This window comes from Ambystoma mexicanum, chromosome 6q (assembly GCF_040938575.1).
Source record: "Ambystoma mexicanum isolate Mex_15411 chromosome 6q, UKY_AmexF1_1, whole genome shotgun sequence".
In the NCBI taxonomy this organism is placed as follows: domain Eukaryota; kingdom Metazoa; phylum Chordata; class Amphibia; order Caudata; family Ambystomatidae; genus Ambystoma; species Ambystoma mexicanum.
The window spans coordinates 429,928,194-429,954,410 of NC_090937.1; the positions used below are offsets into that span (position 1 = coordinate 429,928,194).

Genomic DNA, 26,217 nt, shown 5'->3' on the forward strand with positions numbered 1-26,217 from the left:
TACAATAAAGTCTGTGGAAATGTGTTGACACGGCCCATCTGGTAGAACGTCCTGTTGAAGTAAGCCTAATGGCTTACAGTAAGCATATTTATTCTGAGCACATATGGGACACGTAGCCACATATTCTTTGATGTCTTTTTACATGGTAGGCCACCAAAACTGTCTAGACACCAGTTCCATGGTGGCAAGTTGACCTTTGTGTCCTGCTGATGGGATATCGTGACACCAAGCCATGGCCTGTTCTTGTAGATCCTGAGTGGGTAAGAACAAAGCCTCTTTCATAAACGTCAGATTTCCTCTTTGGGTCATTCAATAGTTGTCTATCTTCCTGTTATTCTTTTGGGCTTTCTGTACTTGTTGAAGGAAAGTATTAACCATATTGATTAACCTTTTCCCTGCTAGAAGAATTTCTGGACCTTGATATCCTCCACAGTCACTCCCTTGACTGTGGGAAAGGGCATCTGCTAACGAGTTATCCTTTGCTGGTAAAAAGGTGATTACAAAATCAAATTGAGAAAAAAAATAAGCCCATCTGTCATGTCTGGAATTTCAGCATTCCATTTTCTGTAACACCTTTAAATTCTGGTGATCTGTACAAACTTGGAAAGGACAAACAGCTCCTTGTAATAAGTGCCTCCACTACTCACAGGCCTGTCTTATGGCCAGAAGTTCTCTTTCCAGCACTGAGTAATTTCGTTCACTGGGACTAAGGGTTCTGGAATAATAAGCTATAGGGTGTTCCAACCCATCTTCTTTCTTTTGTAACAAAGCAGCTCCAATCGCTCCTCCTGAAGCATCGGTCTCCACAATAAATGGTAAGGATTGATCCGGTTGTCTCAGGATAGGAGCTGTCACAAATGCTTCCTTAAGCCTTTGGAATGCCTGATCCGTCTTCTGGTCCCAGAGAAACTTGACTCCTTTTTTAAGGAGATTTGTAATAAGGAAGGATGATGTCCGAAAAGTTTGGTATAAACTTGCGATAAAAGTTTGCAAGTCCCAAAAACCTTTGTATATCCTTAACTGAATTGGTTGTGGACCACTGTGTTATAGCCTGAGTTTTGGCTGGATCCATTTGTACCCGATCTTCGGAGAGGATGAATCCTAAGTAGGGTACCGTAGTAACTTCAAAAACACATTTTTCAGGTTTGGCCAATAGACTATTGTGTCTTAACCTGTGGAGAACTTCTTTGACGTGTTGACGATGCTCAGTCAGAGTGTTTGAGAATATGAGAATGTCGTCCAAATAAACCACAACTGAGGAATACAACATATCTGCAAATATCTTGTCCATGAAGCGTTGAAACTGGGACGGTGCATTTACCAAACCAAAGGGCATAACCCTGTACTCGTAGTGTCCCAGGGGAGTCCTGAAAGCTGTCTTCCATTCGTCCCCTTCACGAATACGAAGTAGGTGATAAGCTCCTCGAAGATCTAATTTGGTAAAGAGGTGTGCCCCTTGGACTGCCTCAATAATGTCTTTCATTAAGGGCATAGGATACCTGTCTCGTATAGTCAGACTGTTCAAACCCCGGTAATCTATGCAGGGTCTTAGTTCCATGGTTCCTTTTTTCGAGATAAAAAAAAGAGATGCCCCTGCTGACGATGCGGGATTCCCGTATGAGGCCATTTTGTAGGTTGGTTGACAAGTATTCCCTCAATGCCTCCTTTTCAGGTAGAGATAAAGGGAACATCCTTCCAAAGGGTACTCCAGCCTCCGGAATTAGTTCAATTTTGCAGTCTTCTTTCCGATGAGGAGGTAGATTCTTCGGTTGGGTGTCTAAGAACATGTCCTCATATTCCAGGTACTGGATGGGAATTGTATTAACACTGAGGACGGCATTTTGTATTGTTGGAAGCACACAGGACAAAGCGGGTTCATTAGTCAAACACTGTTGAGAGCAATACGTGGATCAGAACACTACTGTGTTAAGTTGCCAGTCAATTGCCGGGTTGTGTTTTCTGAGCCATGGTATGCCTAATATGACTGGAAAATGAGCCGCTCGAATGAGATCGAAAGATAGGTACTCAGAATGATTTGACACTTTGACCCGTAATTCCTGTGTTTCCTGACAAATGGGTCCGGATGTCAAAGGTGTTCCATCCACGCCTTCTACTGGAATCGGTTTGATCTTAGGGCGTCGAGGCAGGTGGTGTTCATTAGCCCACTTATCATCTACAAAGTTGCCCGCAGCTCCACAGTCCAGCATAGCTAAACATTCAATGGGTTTGGTAGAGTGCCAGTCTAACGTAATCTTAACCACCAACAGTGTGTTATTGCTGATCAAAGCTGGCTGAGCATTAGCACAGGGATGCATAGATGTCTCCCCTTCCTTATCCCTGTTTAAGGTTGGGGTCTTTCGTTTCCCTGCTTTCTGGGAGGGACTTCTGGGCAATCTCGCAGCAAATGTGTGTTGGACCGACAATACATGCAAAGTCCAAGAACCTTGCGTCTCTTCCGTTCGTTGGCTGTAAGTGGTCCTCTAGCAGTTCCTATCTGCATTGGTTCTTCGTGTTGAACTTTTTCAGGGACTGAGGGTAGGCTAGTGAAAGGTACTAAAGACCGGGGCTTCTTTTTCTCAGCTTTCCTTTCCGACATGCGGAATTCTATCTGTAATACCAATGACACAAGTTCCTGAAATGAAGCAGGTCTGGCTACTCTGGCCAGTTCGCCCTTTATGTCTTCATGCAGACCCCGACGGAAAATAGCCTGCTGCGCCGTTTCCGGCCAAACCTGCTTCACTTGCCACCTTCTGAAAACAGGTAACATATGTCTGTATGTCGGAGTTTCCTTGGCGTATGTCTAACAGGTTTTCAAAGGTGGAGAATAAGACTTCAGGTCTCTCGAATCTTTCTTTGAAACTTGTTACAAAGGCACCATAGTTATTTAAAGTTGGGTCTGAGTTTGTCACTAGTGGGATGGCCCAGGCTAGGGCATTACCAGCTAAGTTCGAAATTAGAAAACCCACTTTTGTTCGATCCAACTCATATGTCTTGGGCCAAAAAGTATAGTGTATTGTGCAGGCATCCAGAAACTCCTTTAATTTCCTGGGGTTTCCCTCAAATTTACCACAAGGTAGGGATAAAGGAGGTAGTTCTCCTCTGGAATCTTCTCTCTGTTGCCTCAATGCGGCATTATCAGTTTTTAGGGTTTGTACTTCAACCCTCAGAGCTTGTATGGCGTTAACCATCTCCTGGTACTGTTCAAGACTAGCCATCTTCTCTTGGCGTTGCAATCTCTCGGATTCTGTAGGTTTATTACTCACACTTTCCTTACCACTAGCCCACTCCTCACCTGATGATTCTGTGTGGTTCTTTAAGGATTCGTCTGATGAGCTTTCCGGCTTTTCCCTCCAGGCTGTCTTTGTCTTTGTCTTGACGATCTTATTCTTCTGTTTGACGAAATAGGAGCGAGCTCCCCCGGAGGCCACTTTGCCTATAAGCAATTAGCCCGGCAGCGGGGACTCCGGGGAGCCCACCCCAAACCAGGGAAAAGCCTTGCCGAAAAACCCTGGAAGATTGTGTAGCTGTAGTTGGCAGGAAGTTGTCGGCGTGTATCCGTACTTCAATAACCAGCATGCAGTGGTAAGTGTTCTTAGTGGATAAGGAAATAACGATCCAGTGCGGAACAGCACAAACAGTACAGTACTCCAAAGAACTTGGACAACGAAATGTTCCCAGCAGAGAGCGTCCGATGGCAGATGAGACGCTGAAGCAGGAGTGAGTACTAGAAGGCAGCGCAGAGCGCGGATAAACAGTGGAAGCAGAAAACAAACAGGTAAGCGGAATAAACGGGAGGAGGAAACCGCAAACAGCGGTAACGGAAAGACACGGGCAGGCGAACAGGGAAGGAAGGCACGGGAAACACAGAGAAACAACTGGAGGCAGAGCACAAGCAAGGTGTACTCACGTAGGCAGCAAGAAAGTTGCAACGCACAGGTGTTCTCCATTTTCAGGTACTTGTAGGCAGTAAAACAGAAAGACTAGACCGCACCTTGCAGTGACTCGGAGTCTAGTCCTTCTTCCATAGCGCCCATCTGCTCCATACTTTCCATGGGCGATATATGACACACACACACAATCATAATCATACTCCTTGACCTCCAACACTCTGGACTTCTATCCTGCGAGGGCATTCCCACTAACAGTGCATTGAGACTATAATAATGGTAAAAGGTGCTATATAATTCATAAGTACAATAAATTACAATAGATTTAAAATGTGTTTCACAATGTCTCGGTCAGAGTTGTTCAGTTGTTCTTTTATTTTAACAGAGGTAGGTCCATAGTTTTCTGGTCTTCTTTGCTTGCATATCTTGCACATATGGAAACCCAAATTAAGGTGCACATCATACGTGACATTTTAGGAGAGACACACACTCGTTTAATTAAGTGGGAGCTTGAGAATTATTGTAAATTGTGGTTGTGTGATCCTCCCCAAACGCCAGACATGTGCCTAACAACAGCAATGGGCTTCAACTTCTTAATGTTGTGTATGTGTGAGACATGTGTGAGACTATGCATGCTAATCTAAATATGTTTCCATTTGACTGTATGGTGAATACCCTTTGGGGAAGTGACATTAACTTGATGATACAAAACCTACAAATCTTTAAAATCACAGGAATTGTCTACTTAGCATATGCTATGCAGCCCTTTCTTCCCAGCTAACCATTGCCCACGACCTCTGACCTTTAGACATACATGACATCCCAAGTAATGTAGTCAATGAGAATAGCAGAAAACGTCACATGTGGCATTGCCAATCAAATCATCAGTTGTGGCCTATTTATATGGTATGTGTGGTAAGCCATGAAGCTTCACCTGACAGGGCCTGAAAAGGAAGGCGTATGTGTGTGCCCATTTATAATGCATGCAGTCCAAGACATATGTCCAGTTCAGTCCTGTTGGTCTTGTGAAGTAGATCTAAGTGGCACCCACAGTGCGTGGCTGGTGTGAGTGCACTGTGGGCGCAACTTAGTGGGTCAAGCACAACCTGCACCATGATAGGTCAACCTTGGTGGAACAAATAGTGCTACACCTTTCTTGGAGTGTACTCTTCCTGAAGTTGAAGCCATGATTTCTTATCTGAAAGTGTGACTCTGATCATTGCAGCTAAACTGCATTTAAACCAGGTTAACAGGTTGCCATTGTCAAAGAAACCATGCATATAGGAACCTGGCATTTAACATCTCGCTCCCACTCCTGGTGTGATACGTTTCTATCATATTTCGCAAGTGTGAAAGCTGATGAGCCTTCTATTTGTTTTTATTGTATTTTGTATAACACACATTGCAAATGTGTCATTGCCTTTAGGCACTGACACAGAATGTAAGGATTGAATGCTCGTTTACTTGTAGACTACACAGATAATCAGTTCTTGGCTGCTCATCCATGAGCTAGGAATTGATTGTTTTGTAGCAGCAAAGGACTGGTCTGGACTGAGACCACTTTTACAGGTTGCAAGAGGGAATGTGCCACAGCCACAGAATAACCAACCAGCATTCAAAGGCGGGGGAGGGGGGAATCATTGGGTCATTTCACTGAAATGGGTAACGGGTGGGTTTTAAGAGAGGCCCTGAAAATCAGCAACCTGTGGCTACTTTGCATGCGTATTGGGGAACTGTTTTGGATGTTGGCATGCAGAGAGTGCAAGGTGCTAAGGGATGGTTCCTCTTATTTCGTTCATGAGGTATGGAGGCACATTACTCTGCAGGAATGTGTATGTGAAGCACATTGCTTTGTGTCTGATTCTGGCTGTAAATGGGAGCAACAGGAGTTTCTTCAAATTAGTACTGGCAAATCTTTGTTCCGCCAAAAATGACATCTCCTGCTCAAATGTACATCTTTCAAATACTCAGGATCCGGTAGGTGCATAGGATGGAACAGAACACATTAGCATATTCAAGGCAACTCTTCATTAACTTGCCCACAATCGTGAGATGATTCTGGGTAGGGATGCAAATGGTAATGTGTTCTAGTAGTTTAAGCGATGGAATGATGACTCGACCAAGGGGCATGTGGGTGAGATGAGACTGAGACCATCAAGCTGAGCACATCCAGTTCCTGAACTTGTTCTTGCTGAGGACATATGCGCTAAGGAAGCTTACAGAAGGATCAATATGTCTTCTTTATTTCTTTATGAAATATACTGATGTATCCGACTGAGGAGTTATGCATGCCTATCCTATCCTGGAAATGTTTAGGCCATCTAGCCAGTGGCCTTCTCACTGTTCTTTCCTGCTCCTTCCCACTCACCTGTCATAGTTTCAGTATTTGTTGAAAGGACACTTGGGTGCCCTTTTGCTCATCTAACACCACCTCTCCTTGCCTCAGAACACAGTGCTTGTAGGACCCGCTCCACCCCACACCTACAACGTCCTGTTCCCTCTGGCCTTCGCCCCCACCCTCTCATCTCTCCCCGTGCTTACCCGGCCACTATCCACCTGAATCTCCACCATAGACCGCAACAACATACTTGCTCCTAAGTCACTGTTGCATTTATGATGGTCATTCTTAACTGGGAAACCCTTCCATTTGATGATGGGGTGCCGTCTTCCTGCACCCTTTAATCAAAGGGCATTTTTGGTCTTATTTACAATGCTTTCGCACTATTAGCGGCCCGGTTTCCAGTACTAGCAGCATTAACACGTGTGTACGAGGTTGGACTTTGGGATTAACGGCAGACAAACCTTGCAAGGCCCTTGTTTTGCTCATGCCTGTTTTGGCTCAGGCTTGTGGGCCGTTTATGCTCAAGCCCGACCTTCCACCTGGGTGTTCATGCTAAAGTAAAATCAGGCAATTTGCTAGTTGCACGTCTGACCATTTGCCTCATCTGTTGAAAATGTCATGACGCATATGTGCTTATTTCATGGCTGCAATTAACAACCATGAAGCCAATGCTTATCAGCAGTATCGTACATGTAATGGGGATTCTTTTAATTGAAAAGCTTATTGGGTGCGTTGCATTGTTTATCTGAAGGCATGTCATAGTTTACACGGACAATGGCATGGCCCATATAGACACACGTTCATGCTTCATGCATAACCATAGATTGATATGGGGAAGATGGCATTACTGTCCCTGGACTCTGAATTGAATAGCTCATGCCGGTCACATTTTATGAATTTTCGTGGTTGGCAAAGTGGTTTCATGAAAGGTTTGGAGGGAACCGTGTCAAGGTCGATCCATTTTGAAGAGAGTCCAACTTAACACATACCCAACTCATCTCATACAGTGGCAGGGCAATAGCATGGCCCGTCTGATATAATAGTTTCGTAAATGATAGATAGCATTTCATTCCGACATGAGGGAACATACTTTGTAATTAAGGTCCCGAATCAAGTATTTACGGGCACCATTTCGAGAATCATGTTTTATGATTTGTATGCAGATGTGAGACAGTTCAAGTGCAATGCGTTGATAGGGTATGACACTGTACTCACTTGCATATTGGGAAGAAAAAAACATTTATGACTGTTCTGTATTCATTTACTTCTCTCAAAATGATTAATGGACATCTCACTGTAGGTTTGTTAATTGGCTGTGGTGTGTGCGCGTGTGTGTTCTGGAATATACAATTGACAAACATGACCCCGGTTTACACCTATGACAGACAAATAGCCTTGTTTAGCAGGAACATGCTTATTTATCATGATCTTTACCATTCTGGTGACATAATGCACCGTGCAGGCGTTACAGTCCAAGCCATTAGGGCTGCTGCGGTCACCTTGCTTTCACAAAAGTTGGAAGGGGTTGACTATGACAAATTATCCCAGATTAATGCACTTGGACTTTTTTTTTTTACCAGAACACATTGCATACGTGCAACTGCTTGAGCTATACTCTCCTTTACAAATCCTCAATTTTGTGGTGGATGGACAGCCACGCCGCCCTCTCTATGCGCACGCGCACATACACTCTGACACATGCAATACATCACAACTAATTAATTTACCTCCATCACCTGACTTTGATTGTTAGAGTTATATCACTCCCACACTCACCACACTGCTCACATGCACCACCGCATTGTTCACAGAGAACTCACGCACCACATTCCGTTTGGTCATCAGAATCATTGACACCCTATTGTCACTCACTCACTCACTCACTCACTCGCCTCACGCACTCTCAAATATATGTTTTTGTAAATGTGTGCATGTGTCTGTGAGAGATTATGTCTATAGCTGCGTGAGCCAGTGACTGAGTTTTTTGTTGAATGTGCATGGTGTGATCCTATTTTTTGCATTGGATTTAAAAAAAGGCAACATCCTGGTGAATGTATGAAATTCAGTTGTAAAAAAGATGTTAAATACACATAGAAGAAAAATCTGCATATGAAAGTGGTTGTAAAGGTCATGGTTTTAAAATGTAAAGCAAGCGTTTGTTTCAAACCCACCGACAAACTGGTGCATATTATGAAGACGTTCTATTATCTCGACTTCAAACTACAACAGAAGATTTTAAATTAACTTTCTGCTTTCAATAAATAAGTGTATTTTAAAACAAAAGCACCCTTTCATGTAATACTAAATCAAACTAAAAGTTTTACTCCAGTAAGTACATTTCTCACGGTTCTGAATTGTAAGCCAATTGTACCAGAAAATGTATATTTCTACCGCGTGTCATGTTATGTTAATAGAACTTAGTATAGTGCCTCTATCACTCAGTGGTATCTTGGCGCTTTAGGCATTATACACCCTGCCGAGTCGAGAATGATGACAAAAGGAAACAACAAAAAACAGAAATAAAATGACAACGTAACTATTGAGGATAAAGGAACGTCTTCAAAGACTCGTGGAACTTGACCTAATCATCAACACACCTCAGGGCCAGGTGATGGAAGTTCCAGAATTAGACTATTGCTATTGCACATCATTTCCCAAAAGTATTGAATTTCATCCAAATTGAAGTCTAGATGATTTTGTACATGGAAAAAGGAAATTACCTAATGGGTAATATGTTTTTGAGGTTCTAAGACCTTAAGGGCCCGATTCATGGAGATGTGTGCAGAAATCCAGCAAGGGCCACGCGTCGAGAAGGACATTGCATGAGCAGGCACGCAGAATATAAAATGCTCGCCCCGCATATTCATGGAATTTTTCACGCAAAGTAATCATATTCGCAAGTTGTGGCCGGAACGCCCCCAACACACCCACACGCAAAGCATAAGCAGCCAAATGATATGATATGATATGACCTATACACAAGTGTTTCAAGCCGTGACAAGGCAAGGGAAGGGAACAAAGGGAGTACAGACAACAATGTTACTAGGCCTAGTGACACTGAGATCATGCAGGTGAGAGGGAGGGGGACAAGTGCCAGGGGAAGGGGAGGAGGAGCAAGTGCAAGACATAGGATCAAAACATCAAAAAACAAGAAGTGCGCCCAGCAGGTGGCAGTGCAGAACAACAAGTGTTAGATAAGTGCAGGTAGGGTGACTGTAGGGTTGCAGATACAGCCCCAAGTGAAGGGTTCCCAGGAGGCAGGGCAGGTGTGCAACTGGGAGGGCAGGGACCTGGGTCAGTGGTTCCGAGTTTAGCCAGGTAACAAGTGCAGTATCAGCAGGAGATCAGCAAGGAAGAGGAAGAGAGCAGGCAGAAGGAAATAGGAAAGTCTTGAGCTGCTTTTGGAACCAGAGATAGTTCTTTTCAAGTTTCCGAGACGCAGTGTGGCTGCTCCAGAGGGAGGTGCCAGCTGAAGAGAGAAATCTGCCCCCAAATCATTGCTTGGAAAAGTGACTGACCCTCAAGGAGTTTGGAGGAGGACGAGTGAAGGGCTTGAGAAGGCCTTGTGGAAAATGAAAAGGGTCTTGAACTTGATCCCTGCAGCCACTGTGAGCCAACGGCGAGATACGATCCCTGGGCTTGAGACGAAGGAGAAGTCTTGCAGTCCTGTTCTGGATGAGTTACAGAGGACGGAGAGTAGAGGTGGGCACATTTTTTTTTAAAAAAGCTGTTACAGTTGTCAAACCTAGAGAGAACCAGAGCTCTGGAGACAGTGCACTTCTGGGGGAAGGAAAGGAAAGGAAGAATACCTCTGAGAAGGTGCAGTTGGTAGTTTGATGTCTTAGAGACATCGGAAATGTGAGCAGAGAAGGAGAGTATGGAGTTAAAGATAACCCTAAGGTTCTTAGCCTCACAGGTGGGAACAGGAAGAGGGCCAAGGAAGGCTGGCAAGAGAGTGGCTGGAATGAGTGGTGCAGTTGTGCTGATGAGGAGGATCTCTGTCTTACTGGCATTCAGGCAGAGATCATGGGTGGCACACCACTCCTGGATTGTAGACAGACAATCTGCGATGAGAGAAGGAGAAGAGGCAACAGAGAGGAGCCTGAAAGTGAGCTTAGTGTCATACTCATAGCACTGGAAGTTGGAGCAGAGAGCAACAATACCAGTGGCGAGAGGTGCCAGGTATTGATTGAACAACCAAGGAGAGAGGTTAGACCCTCGGGGAACACCACAAGTGGGGAGAGAGATAGAGGAGAGAAAGGATGCAAGTTGGACTTGGGAGGGTCGGTCTGAGAGGAAAGAAGTCAGCCAGGCCAGGCCAGTGCCTGATCAGTGATACCAGGTTATCACAGAGCTGGTTGAGGTGGATGGACGGTTGACCACGTCAAAGGCAGAAGAGAGATACAGTAGGATGAGGAAAAAAGGGGCTATTGGAATCCAGGTTAGAGAGCATGTCTTCACGGATGTTCAGGAGAGCAGTTTCTGTGGCTCTAGCTGCCATGATGCTAGACTGATGGTCATGGAGACAACCAACAGATTCAGTGGGATGATTAAGCTGGGAGATGACCAGATTTCCAGGTGTTTGCCCAGGAAAGGAGGGATGGAGATCAGTTGATAATTAGCCAGAAGGGAGGGGTTGACTGAGGGCTTCTTGAAAAGAGGATGCACAAAAGAGTACTTCAGGGGGAGGGGAAGGATCCAGAGGCAGAAGAAAGGTTTCAGAAGTCAGCCAAGGCTGGAGTGAGGTTGTCAATGTGGTCCTTGATGGTTTTGGAAGAGCAGAGAAGAACCCGTTTTGATGAGGTTTTCATAGATCAGATTTGTCTAGAAACCTTGTCAGGGGAGAAGCGAGGAAAGGCAGAGAAGCGAGGGAGGGTGAACACAGGGGGGCCGGAGGGAGGGAAAACAGAGTGGAGGGAGAAGCAGGAGAAGCAGAGAGGGTAGATAGGATGTCCTGGGTTTTAGAGATGAAATGAGAAGTCAGGGCTGTACAGAGGGCCTTGGAAGGGAGAGGAGAGCTAGAGACTGTGGCAGGATTGGCCAGTTCCTTACAGATTGTAAAGTGTTTGGCTGAGATGATAGATGCTGCAGAAATGTGGACTTGGATGTGAGCTCTCTTGTTAGGGAGGACAGAGAGTCGGTATTGTCTTTGGACCAATCGGCAGGCCAGTTTGTCAGAGGATGTACAAGATGCCAACCATTTCCTCTCATACAAGGTGTTGAACTTGATTTTAGGCTTCATGCAGATCCTCATGAAAGGGGCAAGTACACAAAGAGTATCAAAGATAGCAGAGTGGATCATGGAAAGGGCTGTGTCAGGGTGTGAGTCAGCCAGAGGTGCAGGAGGGGGAGAGAAAGATGGGGCAAAAGCCTCAACTGACACACGCTTCATGGGTTGAATGACTGAGAATGTGGGTGGCACGGTGGGGGTAGCATTGGCCTTAAGGGTAGAGAGAGAGAGGAGAGGAGAAAGTGGTCACTTCAGGAGAGAGGAGCGGTGAGAGGGTTAGAGAAAGGAAGGTCTGAGGAGCGCAGAACATCAAGAGTGTGCCATGCATAGTGAGTTGGGCCAGCTACCTTTGCATGCTCCCCTGGATGCGAATGCATGCTCCTTTCAAACAGTTTTTGGGGTCACCCACTAGCACGCCTGCATCTCGGTGATCTTGCCCAGGGTCCCCTGTAACTATTTCCGTCACTCCGACAACCTGTGCATGAAAAATCATAACTTGGTCTAAACTCAGAAAATATGCGTGCGAACACACGTAAACCAATCCCGCACTACGCTACACTAATTACATGCACCCCTAAGTACGTTTGGAACCCTGGTTGCATACACAAACCCCTAAATCCAACATGCAAACCCACCTCCCCGCTGGAAATCCTATGCATAAGTGTACTTACACCTGCCTTCAGGTGGTGGACAGTATGAAGGACTTGCGTGGCCATTTCCCGGCTGAGAGTTTGCATGAAGAAATCCATGAAAACCTCTTGTGCTGTGCAATTGTGGACGTGCGAAGGACTGCCTGCAGGCCGTCCCTCAGAATGTCCACTTTTGAGCAAGTTCTTCCCCATTTTTGCTGTCCCGCCCCTTCCTAGCCTTCTGCACAAGCCACGGCCACACTCTGTGTGGAGTTTCGCGCAAGTCCCTTGACGGCTCGCAGAGACGTGCCGAGCCTGCCCGAACACGCAAATCCAGGAAAAGTACGATTTCATTAATAAACTAATGCTGATTTGCTCCAGTTTGGCGCATAAGTAAACTTTTTTCTAGGAAAATTATTCCATGAATCGGGCGCTTAGTGTGTTGATGCAACCTTATCACATTGGGCCCGATTCATGTAATATTTGCCCGGTTCAAAGTGAATTTGTACTGCTGAAAAGTGACTTTGCAAGTCAGGGCAAAGTCAGTGCATAGTCATTTCTGCAGTACACAATGACTTTTCCCGGACTTTGCACAGCAAAAATATCCTTTGCACAGTTCCATGAATCAGGGTTTGTGTCGGCAGTGCAAAGCCACTTTTCAGCAGTGCAAATGGGCTAAAAAAATGTGCAGTATCTCGACATCTTCTTCTTGCAACTCGCTCACACATTAAAGACGTTTTGAATATGTCAAAAGTATCCATAAAGTGCCTGCAGCATCGATTTCTGACTTTGCATTCCGTTATCTTCTCCTTGCTCATTTTGTTTTCCTAGAGTATCGTAAGGGTCTGGATACCACTGGTGCGGGGAACAGTCCCATTCCACAAACGAGTCTAGATGTTCCTAAACTACCCGGTTCACTTTTGGCGCAATATCGAATATAATAACATACATTTGCACAAACAGGACATAGTTGGGTTTCCTTGGATCCCACCACAGCAGGGATGTAATCCTCGAATGTCTTAACGCCAATTTGAGGACATATGTAGACGCATAAGTTAACCTGCATTGCATATTCATGTCGAACATAGAAGAGGAATTGCCAGGCAGACAGAAAAATGGCCTGCGATCTTCCGATTGGCATTTTGTGCGATGTCCGTGTGCTCACATCTGTAATGAGCAATGAAGTAGATGGCAGATGTTGCTTTAAATTAATGCTATGTTGTGCCGCTCATCCAGATAAGGAAATTAAAGCGTTTTATGATGTTGGATTACTGATCAGAGGACTGTGATGAATAAAAATAATTTGGAATGGAATAGATTGAGTCGTGCTGAAGTTCTCAGAGTGTAATGGCAACAACGCAACTGTAGATGTGCGGGCAGCGCAGGGGAGTCTCATGCAGGAGAATGTGACGCCATTTTAGGTTTGCTGCGTCTCCTACCTTATTGTACTGGAGTCGGCAGCGTCAAAGAAACAGACTCTTGCAATGTAATTATGATTTGAACTAAAGTGCCATTACTGGAACACCAAGATATGGGGCGTGGAACGTCAAAGGTGATATGCCTGTCTCTTCTAGCATAATGCAATAATATGCTAAAAGGTAATTGTCTGGGCAAGCAATATGAGACTAACAAAACAACACACTGTCTGTGTGAACACCATTTTAAGCAGTTAACCTCTTGTTGCTACAAAACAGTCCCTTTTGATTTGCTTGTCCAAGTGTGCCAATCTATTGCGTTAAGTGGGCACACCGGATATAATTCCCCTGGCACAGAATCCCATCCCAAAATTCTGGGGACAAGAAACAGGCTAATTTATGAATCACTATTTTGTTTCATTAAAATATAATATATCTGAAGCTGGGCTCCATACTTTATGCAGGTGAAATCACTACAAGACGTCAGATGTGCATTATAGGGGCTTATTTATCCAGTTAAAATTGGCCTACCTGTAATAATCTCACTAAATACAATACATGCATAGAGTCACATATAACACTATTAAGAATGTCTGTAATCGTTCAAATCCTAAACAATGAAGGCCACCTCTAAACAGCACTTAAGGCTGGGTCCACACTGCACCATATTGGCCAGTATATTAAGGCTGTTTTCAGTTCACATTTAGAAAATCAGATTCCATCAATAGAAGACCATTTCAACACACTGTATTTTCTCCAGTATCAAAAACAAGTAATGGTACCAGAGAAAGCTTGCATAGAAAAATTGCATTTATATATGTATACCTACATTATTTTGCACCTCAGTGTAAATGTGGGTTTTTGAATTTCTAATCTATGTGAATGCAATTTAAATGCAAGCTCAATTGGTTACATCAGAATTCTGTAGTGTTGGGTCTGAAAAACAATGCTATCAATTTCAAACATGCATGAAGTCAGTACACTCAGCCAAGATAGGAAAATGGTTTTGCGATTTTCCATTGAAAGTATGAGTTCCCCTTGCACTTCACTCCACAAACTGGATCCCTGTGCACAGCCAAGTGAGGAGACAGTTTTTAATTGTGATTACTTTTCATGGGTATTGCATGAGGGTGGCTAAACCACTTTCACCTACCCATCCACTTCTTTATAACCAGCTTAAGGTAAGTATATATGTGAAAGCATGCTGGGTACTATTTACATTTCACCTACAAAATGCTATTCTGTCAACACTGGGAAGTGTGCTCTATCCTATACAGCACAAACAGCAAAGAAAATACCAAACATGTTTGTATTTATTTTATCATAATCTCCCTCACTTTTAATGCAATGAAAATATGATATAACTCACATTAGTAACTCTAATAAACTATTCACTTTCTGTGAATGATGATGCATCAGCCTTTGTGCTCTGTCTGCAGAAATTCTATGATTTCTACAAACAGTCAAAACTCACTTAGCTTTAAATACAGTGAGAATACATTGTTGCTTTTCACCCAAAATGTTAAGGTATTCTATTCATAAGGAGCGCCACCTAATGTGAATGATTTCCCAATTCCCTTACACCCAAAGGACTGAACTCGACAATCAATCTAGGTGATTTGTTTAGTTATATTTGGAGAGTTTTCTTACTCACTTTGAATAGTTATTTTATTGTCCTGTTTGGAGATGGGCCCTCATCAGTTTTCCTAAAAAGAGCTTGTAGGTAGCCTTTCTTCACTTTGGAAAGCACTTCCACTGTAGGTAATCATCTGCTCATGGATAAGACACAATTATCCAATTAATGTCCATGTTCTGCACTCACCTGTTTGAAATAGGCTTCTTTGCAGAATTTAATTCCATAGTCAGAATTCCTTCTCTGTTTGTTCCCATTTTAAAGTGTGTCATATTTGCCCCTAGGTGGTTCACAGGCAATCTCAAACCACTCAAAACTCTCAAGCACCACCTAGAACGGTCTTGAAGAGCCGACCCATCAGCCAAGAAAAAAACTGCCCTAGCAAAGACAACAAGAATATACACACGGGAAATCAAAAAAGCAAGAAATCATTCTATGGGAATCAAATCCTAAATGCTTGCAACCTGAGTAAGGAACTACATAAAATCATAGCAGAATTCAAAACCCCTGCATGCTCGCACCACCCACTCCAAGCTCCCAAGCCCTATGCGACACCCTTTAGCGCCACTTCCACAATGCCACCAACGAAAGACACTCTGCCATCATCTCTAAACTAAAACATATACCACTGCCTCCCACTCGCCCACAGACCTCCGCACAAAACCCCTCCCAGATACATTTACGTGACTCTTTCTTTCCCATCATACACCAAGAATTCCTCTTGCTCGTAGTAGTAAGTCACCCGTCAGGCTCCCCTGAAGACCCCTGGCCACTCTCAATGCTAAAAAAAATACTAACCTCCAACTGTGCAGGTAATGTTGCACGCACAATCCTTAATAACTATGTCACATCAGGATATTTCCCAAAAGACCTCAAAACATCCTTCATCAAACCAATCCTAAAAAAAAACAGACTCTCGACCCACTCCTCTCCCAAAACTACCGGCCTATCTCCAACATGCGTTTCAGCGCCAAACTGATTGACCGTGCGGCATACAAACAGCTTGGCCAATTTGCTGAAGCCAACAACCTCCAAGACCATCCACAATCAGGTTTCATACCACTTAAGGGAACATAATCTTCCCTAGTCTCCATCTGGGGCGCCCTAAAAAGAACAGCCGACGCTGAGGGCTGCACAGTTTTCATCCTATCAATCACTCCATCCTACTAGACAGACCACAAACACTAGGAATCAGAAGCAAAGCCCTTTCTTGGCTCTCATCCTTTATCTCTAACCGATCGCAAATCATGCACCTCAACCAGTTTGCATCCGCATCACGACTAGTAAGCCAAGGTGTCCCATAAGGAGCATCCACACTGCCCCTAATCTTCAACTTCTATACAGAACCCCTGCCCGCAATCATTTGCTCGTACAATCGTGCATGCTACAACTAAGCAGATTACATCCAGATCATCCTCAAAATACCAAAAACTGACGGCTCTGGCATAGCGGACCTGTCGTCATGCCTCTCTGATATTGACCACTGGATGACATCCAACCACCTCATCCTCCTGGGAAAACAGAAATCTTAGTTTGTGGGAAAACAGCGCTCCTCCCCCAACCAATCCCGTGGCCCAAACCACTAGGACTATCACCGGCAATCTCTAACGTGGTACTAAACCTTGGATGCACATTAGACTCAGATTTATCTCTCAACCAACACACCTCCATTGTATCCAAAACCTGCTTCTACCACCTATGGATTCTCATGCATATTTTCCCTTACCTCACCTATCCCCACCGCTTCTCGGCCATCAACTCCATCATCCTGTCCCACCTAGCCTACGTAAACTGCCCCTACCTAGGAGTTCCAGCTTCCCAACGTAGGAAACTCCAAAGAATCCAAAATGTGGCAGCACGCCTGCTCATTAACCTGGCCGCTAGAGGAAACATCGGCACTACCCTGAGAGTCCTCCACTGGCTCCCAATTGCTCGACACACCACCTTCAAAGCCTTGTGTATCACCCACCGCACAGAGCACAATACTGCTCCAGAATTCCTGAGATTCAAAATGTTTCCGTACCAACCCACCAGGAACCTCAGAACTTGCACACCATTTCACCTAGTGATCCCACCCCACAGCTCTGCAAGGCTTGGTGGCTCCTACTTCTCCGTCCAAGTACTAATCATCTGGAACTCCCTACTGCTACACATTCGCAACATTGAAAACCACCTGAAATTCACGAAGGCCCTTAAATCCTTGCTTTTGCCAATACTCTCCTGATCCATGGTAAACCGAGACCACAACACTACAACACCCCAGCACCAATTACAGCACAGGGGCTGGCAGCTTTTGCAGAGGCTCACCTGACACACCATCTCCCTATGCATAACAACATTCCCTCCCAACAAGTACTTCAGGTAAGCCAGCAGCCTTTGCCCTGGCACTACTGACACACTACCACCACATCCACAACAACACTCCCACCCGACAAGTATTCCAGGTCAGTGAGCAGCCCTCGCTATAGAACACCTGCAGCAATCTCACAGTGCCCGCCACTGTCAGATCCTTCCACAAGAGAGACCACGAAGGATGAGATAAATAGCCAAGGGTAGCCGACACCCATTGCTAAGGCCCAGCACAATATACCCACCCACGCTAGAGGCATCCCAGGATCCTGCTTCACTGGAGATACTAGGAATGAGGAGACCACAGCATCCGCTCTGAACTGAGATCACACCAGCCGAACAACTCTGAAGACCATGGTACGTATAATCCGTGAAGATCTTCGATATGTATACCCACACCACACCCGTGGACACAGGCCACAGGCATGACCAAGCACGCATGTAACATAGAGTGCAGCTATGGATATGCTTTCTGGTCTAGCGGCACACATAACCGTCCACACTGAAACACCAGATGTACCTCAACACCTCTGCCAGTAGCATACAGTGATTACCAATGACATGATATTCGGTATAGACGCATCTCTTAAACCAAAGTTCTAGAACTTTCCTTGACATATTGACTACTGTCATCAAGGGCATTCCTACCCAGAATAAGTGCATTGAGCCCATACAAATGGGGAACAATGACTATATAAATAACCAAATAGAATACAGAACAATATTTCTACACTTATGTCATAATGATGATTGGTCAAGTTCTTCCATAGGCTTACCTCATATTCAGTCACTACTATAGAATGTGCACCCCCAATCTGTATTGGTTGATTGTAACTTCTATACAAATAGAAAAAGAAACATGCCAAATCTGTTCTTAATATTCTTACATGCAAGATTGTTATCATTCCATAATTCATGGTATCAACAAGCCACCTCAATGAAACATGGATTACTATAATCCTCCAGTTTACACTGGCGTCTGGCTATGTGGTAACTGTCTTTCATTTCTATTTATACAGGTTGTAATATGTATCATTTTAATAATGTTTTAATTACTATTTTAATAATGTAGAACATTCAATTTTATACTGATTAGATAGAGGAGAAATTCACAAGAACAAAACATCTCGCCCCATGTTTCAAATGGCTGCAAAGTTATAAGCAAATATTGTTTCTGTATGTAACCAAATATAATTGCAGTTGATATATGCATTACAACTGTAAACAGGGTCTCATGCTTACCATGATGAGTCATGCAATTGCTATTCAGAGAGCTGTCTTTGACTCTATTAGTCAATGATTAATCAGGTTACTATGACAGGTCTCTTTATTTTCTTTCCACTTGGTTTGGACAAACGTTCCACCTTAACAGAATCAGAGTTCCAAAGGTGTCACATTCATGCAAATATTGACTTTGGAGACTAGGATATAAACTCAAAAATCTGGTCACTCCATATTTTAATGTCTGTGAAGGTGACACATTTTATTTTCTTGGAATCTTAATTCATATTGTGCAAGAATATCCCCTCAGTAAAAAGACTCCCAAAGGTGGGGGCTACTCATTAACCCATAAGACCTATTACAGGGTATATATTTTGTTGTGGGGAATTAATGGGTTTCTTTTTTAATGTGATGGATGTGCTTTCCTCCAAGGACAAAATGTCAGATGAAAATCAGGCTTGCATCCAATTTTCTATTACTTATCTCAGGATTTACCATTGCCAAATTGAACACTGTTCCTTTATCCCAACTTAAACAGTTATGTATTATTTGTAGTACACTAAGTTGCCATCTTCGTGCAATCATTTGTTGTTTTCTTTTTTGTTGGAAAACAAACCATAATGTTACATTTAAGTAACTTTGAACAGAATGGAGGTTCATTTTGGCTTCATTTGATTTACAGCAGGAAAGCTGCATAAGTGTGCCATTCAGAATACTTGACATGTTCACATCACTTGATTTTTGTCATTTGAACAAACATTTCTCTTTAGCACTGGTTGCATCTTCATCATATTTCTGACCCACCTTGACCTGATGTTGTTTTAAAGCCATTAAAAACACATTCTTTGTGGTCAGTTCACATGGGAGCTCATGGTATCTGTATGAAACTCCATGTAATGCATGGGGTTCTATTTTATAATGAAGCAGGTAATCAGTGGCATCCCATAAACGCACACTTGACATGGTAGTTTGTGGGAGGCTGAAATCATGAACAAAATGATACATTTCTCTGGCACCTCTCTCACTAAAACTTAGGGCAGTCTCTATGTCTCATTTTCCACCTACAATAAACCACCTGCCCCACACTTGAGATAAGCAGGATGTTTTGTCAGCTTTATTTTGCTTTAGGAAAACATTTTGGATTTCATGTAATTTGTCACCATATTGTATGTTAGTCATTGTATTGGAAATTATATTCTATGCAATATGAAATGATATATCATGCTGTTGCATGTTGTTTTCTTTGTATTTGTGACCCACATGCACAAGACTCAGTGGGCCATGAGTGAACTTGTTTTATTTTATTTTTTATTAAACATTGTATAGTGCATGCTTTTTAGTACAAATCCGTGGTTAGATTGCTACTCTGACTAATTGTGCTAATTCAGAAACAATTACTGGAAAACATGAATGAATTCACAAAGAAAAACAACGTCTTTCTGAATAGAGTAGCACCGCCCAGGTTTAAGTCAGATGTACATCATAGATACTTAAAGTAACTTCTTTGTGAAATGAATTTTCCCATTGAGGTTTAAGTCAAGGTTAAGGCAGTAACTCATAGTACCTTCTTTGTGAATCAAATGACCCCCTCCAGTTTTAATTCAATTCCTCTTATCAACATGTTTGTCAACTGTATAGTCCTCTCAAGGTTAAGAGAAGTAATTTATTCATAATAACTTCTGTGTTAATGGAATAGCTCTCTCCAGCTTTAAGCCTGGAGTAAGTCTGTTACTCAAAGTGGCAACTCTCTGAATCACCCCCAATATGTTTAACATGGGACAACACATTTTAGGTCAAATTACCAAATGGTGCCATATAAGACATTTTAATTTAATGTCCAGACGTGAACAGTGTTATATGAAACTTAGCATATGTATTGCTCTGCCTCATGTTAACGTGTATCGTTTGGCTGAACATGCAGAAGAATAACGTTGTACCACATATTGCAGTTTATGATCAAACCAAAATAATTTCTATTGTAATGTAGCAAGAAAAGGCTTATTGAAGCAAGGATTTGGGAAACCTGTTTCAGAGGATATTACATACTATTTTGAATAATATGACATATTGTAGCAGATGCATTTTATACAGCATCAGAGAATGTGTCATATACTAAAAGTCGTGCACGCCATTTAAAAACACAAGACAAGTACCAGCAGAGACACCACAACTTCATGGCATCTCATGGCCTTTGAACCCCACTGCACTACATAAGGCGATGCCATGTCATCTTCTAACCAACTTACATTTCAACAGGGGAAGTAGATGATATAAAACAAAACCCACAATTAGCTTAAATATTATGAAATCTATAGCTAACAAAGCAGATACAATGATATATTAGCTACAAAACAAATACTAAATGGGGTGATGCCCTGATGTGCTATGGGTGTAGTCATAGTTTGGCAAGGGCACACCCAGCATGCCCGCATACACCAGGGTCACTATCATATTAGTCATGGCAGCAACACATGGCAAGTTACAGCCATCTTATTCCAATCACATTTCGAGCATTACAATGATATGGTAAATACAGTTTAACTTATTGAAGTGCTGCCATAATATGACATAATATGACATATGCAGCTTTTGTACACACAGTTATTGCAGTGTTGTACGGATTTTAGCCTTCATGTCAGATATAGTCATCATTTATACGTATAGACTAACCGGTCAAGGTGCTGGTATCCTATGGCTCAATAATCCTAATACCTATGTCTTTTACCAGGGAAAGTTTTCTATCTCATGTATAATCACATTATGTAAAGTACAGCCTCACGGTCCATCCTCTGCCAACATTGGCCAAGTACAACCTCAAATGCCTTGCTCCTGCCATTTTATTATGTGTCTGGTATAGTCATTTTATGAAAGGGACAGCTTCACTGTCCCAGATTTTGCCATCATATCGCCAGGTTTTAATGGCCATGTATTTTCATCTAATGCCAGATAAATCCTCATATGCTATGGACAGTCATCATATGTACATGCATTGCAGTATAAACCAGTTGCAGGCCTATCACTATCATGAAATATTATATGGGTTATTTGTCCATTAGAGTATATACACATGTGCCAGCTCGGCCACTTCCCAGCCTTTTGACCATGTACATAACTGTGATGTAAGCTTTGAGCTTACCAGTCTCACTACGATAAATGAGTCATAGGGAATGGTTCCATCCTTGGACCTGAACATCCATTGAAAATGATGTAATGGACCAAGACGTGGTAAGTGATGCACTACTACCATGATATCGTGCTATACTAACTTAATGGTAAAAATGGAGAGCGGAAGAGCCCTCACTTCGCAACTTATTGTACAGTTTTCAAAAACAATACCTTATTCTTACGCATATGCGTAATCACTGGAGAGGTTTGCGGTGATGGTCCAGTTGAAACGTGGAAAGATGCATTTTACACCCTCAACATTTCCACACCCCCTTCTTCTTTCACTGCTTCATTAACAGAGAGCTGTGGCATTTAGAGCTGGACCACGTTGCAATCACTTGTTTAAAAACAATTAATTAATTATTTAGAACAGTGCACGGATAATGTACAGACCCCTATGCCCTCTTCTGTTTGCCCTGGTGTGAGGTGAATGAAGGGAGGTGTCAGGACCAGGACAGTCATGACAGCCTTCCTGTCACGATGCCCGCTCCCGGGGAGCCGGCTCAGGCCCTGCGTCCCCGAAAGCGGACATCAAGTCCCCGGGGAAGGTCCCAGCAACCCCTTATAGGGGCCCTTTGGACAGCGTCCTGGCGCCTATGGCGCCAGGCTCATAGAAAATGTCAGTCCTGGCGCCATAGGCGCCAGGCTCATTATGAAAGTGTTTGGGTGCACTTACCTGATGCAGACCATGCTGCAGAACCCCGGCCTCCTTGAGGCCTGAAAGGAACTACTTTACCTGTGGGACTCATTTACCACCCGGGCGTGGTCGGGGAAGGATACATACGTGATTGGAGGAAGGACACATTCTAGGAACTTCTTCCAAGGCTTTTTAAACCACACCCGATCAGCCACACGTGCTTCGCGTTGTTCTGCATCTAGCAGCTGGATGCTCACCGTGTCTGCTCCTGCATCTTGACTTCTGCCACACCTGCCAGCATCCTGAATCACCTGCAAAGGAAGGGAACAAGAGAACAGAAGAAGGAAAAGGCCTCACCTGCTAAATCTGCATCCCAGAGACATTTCGCCGACAATCCAGAAAAGGAAGACATTTATTTTTAAAAGCACATCGCATCGATCGCTGCAGCGCCGCATTCTACTCACCTTTACAGGGCGCCTCCATGTTCAGCAGCGACCATCCGGATTCGCAGTCGCGCCCCCGTGCCTAGGGAGAAAAAGACAAGAACAAAGGTGAGAGAAAGAAGGGAAAAGGGAAGCTAAAACTCCATGTCAAGACTTACCTGTTGGGTCATTCCCTTTTCATTTCGGGTCCGCGCCACATCCAGGCATTTTCGGACCCCGGCCCCTAAGGGGAAAAAGACATCAGCGTTAATGAGTGAATGAAAAGACATTACCAAAACACTCATTAAAGACTTACCTGATTTCCACAAGGATTTCACCGCTCACCTCGGGTCGGTGCCTGTTCCCTGGCATTCCGTTCCCCGGCCCCTATGGGGAAAAAGACACTAGCATTAGAACATTAATGTATGGACACAAGGGGAACCACTTATAGAAAAACTTACCTGGAAGCCAAGCAAGTTTGGTTCTCACCCATCCGAAAATCCAGTGACGTAACTGGATACCAACGCGCCCCTGCAGCAGAAGCAGGATGGAGAGCTCGTCCTTCCAGACCCTAAGGTGAGACGCTACAGGGAAGCACAGAAGGCTTTTGAGGAGGGTGAGAGGGGTAAGTGGGAGGCCGATTGCATTACCCCGCAGACAGTTAACCCCCTATTCTCACCTACAGAAGGATACTTCTGCGAGTCAGACAAGCCAGATCTGGGGCCCGGTCCAGTCCGTCTTCCGAACCCTGCGCATCACCTTAGACGAGATCACAGCAGCGCGAACCAGGCCAGCGCCCCCGTGGGAGTCAGGTGAGCGTTACACTTCCCTTCGGCGCATTCAATGAACGTTCCATTCCTTCTGTGTGCTATTTACAACTTTCGGACCTGATTTAAGGAATGTTTAGTATGGTGCAAAGTGACTTTGCACTGGTGCAAAGTGACTTTGCACTGCTAATATGGACAGTCTATATTTGCAGTGTAAAGTCACTGTGCACTGCAAAAGTACTCTCTGAACAGCGCTAAATGGGCCTAATTCACGATCCAAAGAGTACTTTTGCAGAGCAAAGAGACTTTGATCTGCAAAAATACACTTAGCAAGCTATGTGAAACAGTGTGTTTGTTGGCTGTGCAAAGTCACTTTGCACCGTGTTAAAAGTTCAATGAATTAGATCCATAATGTCCGTTTTAGTGAGAATTGCTAATGTATTCAGCTGTTAAAATAGTTAGCGGCCATCCGCGTTTTAAAGCTAAATCTCCACCACAGCCAGTGTTAATTGATTCATTTGTAAAAGAAAAAAGTTAACTAAATACATTAACAATGTACAAAGAATTACAAGTGCGTTTTGCAGAACCCCACATTTTATTCACCTAATGGAAACCAACATTCTGCAAGCCTGTTCATACTATTAAAAGCAGGTGACATTTTCCTGTTAAAACAGAACCTTAGGAGAGTTTACAGCCATCTCGGGTTGTGAAGTGAACAATCTGCCTTGCCTCATCTCATTGCTTTCTGCCTCTTTTTACCTCACTTGTAAAATGGGAAAGCAAATCCACAAAAACCAGAAAGTGAAGAAAGAAACAAGATGGAGCGCACCACTTGCACCTGAGATGGGGAATAGTACGATCTCTTGAGTGTTCAACCCATCATTTTACATTTGCACTTCACCATTGACTGCTAATAATAAAGAACTTAATGTGCCCGGTCTCATGCATGCACCCAGTCCAGTTTTTATTTTTCTGAGCATCCTAGTGCATACAGATTTGAATTGGCAGTGGCATAACTGTAAAGTGTGAGTAATAATACAAAGAGACAAACAAGGTGGAAGTAGCACACATGACTGAAATGGTATGAGGATAAATATATATATATGTGTGTATTACACGGCCCGTGGTAGCAGGCGTGTAGTCATGGTTAAGTTGCTAAACCCATAGGAAGAGCACTTTGTGGGCGGCTTCTAACTTCGCTCCCCCTGGACGAATCCTCATCAAACTTTTCAAAAAAAGTATATGGTCCGCTCTGAATTTTGTTGCAAAGATTGGTGAGGTTTCTTCCAGGGGCGGGGGGGCAAAGTTATAGGGGGGGTCTCACATTTTTTTTTTCTCCATAGACTGAATTGAGAAAATCTTTGCTCACTCCTATATCCCAAACCACTGGACAAATGTTCACCAAATTTGTGGCAGGAGCATCGGCTTGGTCACAAAAGCGTGCTTTTGTAAATTTGGTGGAAATCTGTCAAGCTGTTTTTTTAAAAACACCCAAAAAGTAGGTCCAAAAAAATTAGTGATATCTGGGTCCGGTTCGCGGACACACTTCAATGTTCGCTCCACGGACAGGTCTCTAATTGGCTAGGAAGGCACCAACACTGATTGGTTGGAGTGAAGCATGAGGTGCGTCTCATTTTCTTTATGCCCCCGCCATGTTGGATCCAGAGATAGCCACGGACAGAGCAGCATGGAACAGAGCAGAAATAATTTTGAGGAGTATGTTGGTGTGGAAGAGTGGCTGCAGAGTGTGGAGGAGTGAGAGATGGTCAAATACTGTATTTGTTTAGGTGGAAGAAGGCCGTGCTGTGATCACGTGTCCTAGGTCACTGTGGCAGACCGCGGATATACTAAACACTGACCAGACTGTTGGGTATTTTACTTTGCTCTGATGTATTGGTTTCTGGTATTTAGTAGAGTATTGGGTGAAGAGGGCATGCATTGAAGAATTTGTGCATTGGCTGTAATTACTGTTTTAGTATGTTAAGTGAAGTGGATAGGTCTTGAGGTGGTTGTGTTATGTTTTTGGGTTGTGGTCAGTGGGCAGGTGTTTGCTTGCATGGGTTTGTTATGCTGCGGTGGTTGTGGACAGGGCCTAGAGTCTTGGGTGCATGGCCGAATGGAAAGTCCAAACGCCATGACACAGTACTCGAAGGGATCGAATGATGTCCTAAAGGCGGTCTTTCACTTGTCCCCTTTTTTCACACCGATTAAATGGTAAGCCCCTCTAAGGTCCAATTTGGTAAAGATTCAAGCAACACAAACTTCTTCCAAAATATCCGGTATTAGAGGTAGAGGGTATTTTGTCTTTCAAAATGATGTTGTTTAGTCCATGGTAGTCGATACAGGAATGGAGTTCGGTCGTATCATTTTTGTCCACAAAGAGTAAAGAAGCCCCATGCAAAGCATTGGCCGCTCTGATTAATTAATTAGCTAGGTTTCCATTGAGATAAACCTTGAGGGCATCCTTTTCAGATGGGGAGAGAATGAACATGCTGCTGAAAGGAGGTATTGTGTTTGGGAG

General features: G+C 43.7%; 1 protein-coding gene across 5 annotated transcripts in view; it reads left to right on the forward strand.

Moving 5' to 3' along the window:
• The window catches only part of LINGO2 (leucine rich repeat and Ig domain containing 2), a 5,916,036-nt gene that overhangs the window by 2,214,745 nt on the left and 3,675,074 nt on the right, over positions 1-26,217 (forward strand). The gene's annotated exons all lie outside the window — the stretch shown is intronic.